Raw genomic sequence first — 5,614 nt, 5'->3', positions numbered from 1 at the left:
TTGTGCATAACCCAATCCACTGCATTCCGACACTGGCATGTCTTACTTTCTTGCTTACACTTGTATTCACCACGGCATTCCGACACTGGCATGTCTTACTTTCTTGCTTACACTTGTATTCCACCACGGCATTCCGACACTGGCATGTCTTACTTTCTTGCTTACACTTGTATTCACCACGGCATTCCGACACTGGCATGTCTTACTTTCTTGCTTACACTTGTATTCACCACGGCATTCCGACACTGGCATGTCTTACTTTCTTGCTTACACTTGTATTCACCACTGCATTCCGACACTGGCATGTCTTACTTTCTTGCTTACACTTGTATTCACCACTGCATTCCGACACTGGCATGTCTTACTTTCTTGCTTACACTTGTATTCACCACGGCATTCCGACACTGGCATGTCTTACTTTCTTGCTTACACTTGTATTCACCACGGCATTCCGACACTGGCATGTCTTACTTTCTTGCTTACACTTGTATTCACCACTGCATTCCGACACTGGCATGTCTTACTTTCTTGCTTACACTTGTATTCACCACGGCATTCCGACACTGGCATGTCTTACTTTCTTGCTTACACTTGTATTCACCACGGCATTCCGACACTGGCATGTCTTACTTTCTTGCTTACACTTGTATTCACCACTGCATTCCGACACTGGCATGTCTTACTTTCTTGCTTACACTTGTATTCACCACGGCATTCCGACACTGGCATGTCTTACTTTCTTGCTTACACTTGTATTCACCACGGCATTCCGACACTGGCATGTCTTACTTTCTTGCTTACACTTGTATTCACCACGGCATTCCGACACTGGCATGTCTTACTTTCTTGCTTACACTTGTATTCACCACGGCATTCCGACACTGGCATGTCTTACTTTCTTGCTTACACTTGTATTCACCACGGCATTCCGACACTGGCAAGTCTTACTTTCTTGCTTACACTTGTATTCACCACGGCATTCCGACACTGGCATGTCTTACTTTCTTGCTTACACTTGTATTCACCACGGCATTCCGACACTGGCATGTCTTACTTTCTTGCTTACACTTGTATTCACCACGGCATTCCGACACTGGCATGTCTTACTTTCTTGCTTACACTTGTATTCACCACGGCATTGCAGGAAAATATCTATTTACAAGGTCGCTGAAATCTGCATTATTTCGAACCAGCACAAACAATCTTCAAGTGTTACAGATTTTCCGAAGTATTAAGTCTCACAAACTTTAGAAGAACACACTGAATGAAAACGATCTCACTCATTACTCTACGACAATATACTAAACATATGTTAATGACCATTGATAACGTAGTTTTATACCTATGTTAGACCCGATTCACATACTAACTTATCAGATCTACTTTATTTACATTTGAAGATATTAAACGAAGTTGAAACCAAGTTCTGAAAGACGTTTTGGAAGTATACTTTCAATTTGGAATAAGAAAATTTGATTGTTTAGTACTATATGCAATTTGGCAAAGAATACTGTCACACGTATCACCAGCACAAGTGAAAGTGAGACACTAGGGTAAGTTGGGATACCACTTTCGCCTATGCTATTGTGACGTATGCTCTTGAATTCTTGAGCTCGTGATTTGCATCCTGTGCAATGACAACGCCTGGACTCCAAACAGTATTCGGATACGTTTGTCCTCTTTTCTTTCTTTCTTATTTCATGAACGAATTGTATCCTCACCTGACGAAGAGGATAGATTTCCATCCTCAAAACGTCGTGTTCTAAATTTTGTAACATACAACGATGACAAATGTCCGAAACCCTACTATCATTTCAAATCTACCATCGTCATTAACAAAATCTGAATAGGGATATCAATGTTTGTTTCAAAAGTTGGAAACGCTGTAGTCCGTTACAAAAATTACAATGCCTAAGACTGCCTGAGAGTTGAGCCATATTTGTGTCATGAACCCTAGAAACAAAGCTGGACGCAATCAATCAATATTGGTCGTAAATATTGGTCAGCCCCGACTAAATAGAGAGTAGGAATATGTCGCAAATTACATATTGATAACGTCTCAAGTATCCAAAGTGTCATCAAGTATCGATGTCATCAAGTATCGATACGTGTCATCGAGGAGGCATCACACGATGTACGCTTCACAAAATTTTAAACTGTTGTGTGTCAACGAACTCTTGCAGTGTACACTGCTCAGATGTACATTTTAGTACAATGCGAAAATGTTCTCTGAAATAGTATGTTTTGATTGGACACAGTAAAAAGTGTAAAAGATTGCAATAATGCGACCTTGTGACATAAAACTTTAACATCATAGTAGTTTAACCCACAATGTCCCACTGGTACCTATATATGACATCCAAGTATGTGTATTAACTATCGTCAGTAATCATGGTCGCATTAATCTCCGGCAGATGTGAGTTAAGCGATTAACGTGTGTTCAAGGCTATAATCACATATATCTTATGATTTAATCATTTAAAGTAAAGAACATAAATTTAAAATGGTGTTGCATTCGTTACAAGAATATATTTTTGTTTTTATGATTCACGGTGTTCTAGGATTCACTTTCACTAAAAATACTTGTGATATTGATAAATTATGAATATTCAATTCTTAAATGAATGATGAATAACATGTTATGAATGTTTTGTAAATTAGGAAAATATAAGAAAAGACAAAAGGTACTGTAGCGCCGGACATAGACCGGAAGTATATTATAATTGCTGGCAGTATACGTTTTTGACAAGAATAACTACGTATGTATATTTCGATGATCAGGTCAACAAGGCAAACGCTACTATAACACCGAAAATAACTTATACCTGAAATAGATTGCAATGGTCCGCAGTATACGTGTTTTTGACAAGAATAACTACGTATGTATATTTCGATGATCAAGTCAACAAGGCAAACGCTACTATAACACCGAAAATAACTTATACCTGAAATAGATTGCAATGGCCCGCAGTATACGTGTTTTTGACAAAACTGATATACTGTTTGTTATAAAACTGATCGTTATATAACAAATGACTCAAATCATTCACCAACACAAAAACGAGCAGTCTTCCATTCATTGATATATAGATTATTAAACACTCCTCTATCATAAGAAAAATTCAAAAAAGAACTTCAGTATTTAAAAGATGTTGCCGTTTTTAATGGATATAAAACAGATTTAGTCGAACATATATTTAAAAAAGCAAAAAAGAAACATGACAAAAAGTCAAAGACTACACTTTTACCTATTAAAGACATAAACACAAATTGGATAAGCACTACATGGACAAATATATCTAAAGATGTACAAAAATCATTCAAAAAACATACAAATAAAAACGTCACATATAAAACAACAAGTCAATTGAAGAATAAATTGAAAAATCCAAAAGATGAAGAAAAAATTATTAATAAATCAGGTATATACCAAATTAAATGTGATGACTGCAACAAAAAATACATTGGACAAGCAAGAAGAAAAAATCATACACGATATAAAGAACATTACTCCCACATTAAATTCAACAGAAAAGAAAAATCTGCCGTCGCACACCACTGAATCAATACTGGACACACTATATCACAGAAAAACTTAAAACTATATAAAACATGTTAACACTCCAAAATATTTAAATGCATGGGAGTCATATTACATAAATCAAACAAATACAGATGATCTATCAAATCAAGAAGATGGACCAATTCAAAATTCAATATTACTTAAATGAAGATTACAAAAATAACATTCAAAATTTATATAGTATAATACCCGTAATAATTTAATTATATTTACACACTACGCCACAAAAGACAAATTAATATTAAATCACATATGTTAACTATTATTAATAACCAAATTTGCTTTTTGTATTTACTTTTGTGATGTGTCTGAAGAAGATATCTTGGATATCGAAAGGCCTCACAAAACAATAAAATGTATTAAATATTGATTTTATGTTTTTAATGTAATTTAACAGTGGCCAATATAAGCTCCATCTACAGCAAGAATAACTACGTATGTATATTTTTATGATCAAATCAACAAGGCAAACGCTACTATAACACCGAAAATAACTTATATCTGAAATAGATTGCAATGGCCCGCAGTATACGTGTTTTTGACAAGAATAACTACGTACGTTTATTTTATTGATCAGACCAACAAGGGAAACGCCACTGTAACACCGAAAATAACTTATACCTGAAATAGATTGCAATGGCCCGCAGTATACGTGTTTTTGACAAGAATAACTACGTATGTTTATTTTATTGATCAGACCAACAAGGCAAACGCCACTGTAACACCGAAAATAACTTATACCTGAAATAGATTGCAATGGCCCGCAGTATACGTGTTTTTGACAAGAATAACTACGTATGTTTATTTTATTGATCAGACCAACAAGGCAAACGCCACTGTAACACCGAAAATAACTTATACCTGAAATAGATTGCAATGGCCCGCAGTATACGTGTTTTTGACAAGAATAACTACGTATGTTTATTTTATTGATCAGACCAACAAGGCAAACGCCACTGTAACACCGAAAATAACTTTACCTGAAATAGATTGCAATGGCCCGCAGTATACGTGTTTTTGACAAGAATAACTACGTACGTTTATTTTATTGATCAGACCAACAAGGCAAACACCACTGTAACACCGAAAATAGATTGCAATGGCCCGCAGTATACGTGTTTTTGACAAGAATAACTACGTACGTTTATTTTATTGATCAGACCAACAAGGCAAACGCCACTGTAACACCGAAAATAACTTTACCTGAAATAGATTGCAATGACCCGCAGAATACGTGTTTTTGACAAGAATAACTATGTATGTATATTTCATAGATCAGGGCAACAAGGCAAACGCTTCTACAACACCGAAAATACCTTATACCGGAAATAGATTGCAGTGGCTGGATGTAGATGGATTTTGATTGAAGTAGGTTTCTTAGATCTATGTACTTATACATCTTCTTGATCAAGACTATAATGAAAATGCTATTCTGGGATAAGAAATACCAAACATCTGAAGTAGGTTATGCGTGCCGAAATATAGGCTTTTTAAGTGGTTTAGATTTATCATACCTGCATATGTCAATATATTTTGATCGTTGCAATAAGGCAAACTCTACTATGATCTGAAATATAGTTAATTCAAACCAGAAAACACGGAAAATCTGAAATTAGAGCCATTCACAGTTTTGTTTAAATTCCGATCTTCTTAACCATGAACTGTGCAATAATATATACTTGACGTAAGCTTACTTACGTTTGAAAACAAAATCATAATGTTCCGTCATATTAAATCATACATTTTTCACTAAGAAAACTACCGACTTCCACTACAGAGTTTCTTCAAACTGGCCTAAAAAAACAGTAGCAGTCGTGGGACTGCCGATAGAAGTGAAAACGGAACTATTAAGTTGAGAGTAATTAAAACTATATGCAAAAATTATAAGAAATTTTTTATGTTTTATTTATTAGTTACATATGATGGGTTAAACAAATCATGAACAAAATATAAATACAAAGTGGTTGAAAAAATAATTAATATACAATTATCTTAACAATATCTTAATAAAAACAATAAATGAACATATTT

The sequence above is a fragment of the Homalodisca vitripennis genome, chromosome 5 (genome assembly GCF_021130785.1).
Source record: "Homalodisca vitripennis isolate AUS2020 chromosome 5, UT_GWSS_2.1, whole genome shotgun sequence".
In the NCBI taxonomy this organism is placed as follows: Eukaryota; Metazoa; Arthropoda; class Insecta; order Hemiptera; family Cicadellidae; genus Homalodisca; species Homalodisca vitripennis.
The sequence above is the reverse complement of the archived record's forward strand: the minus strand, read 5'-3'. Positions refer to the sequence as shown.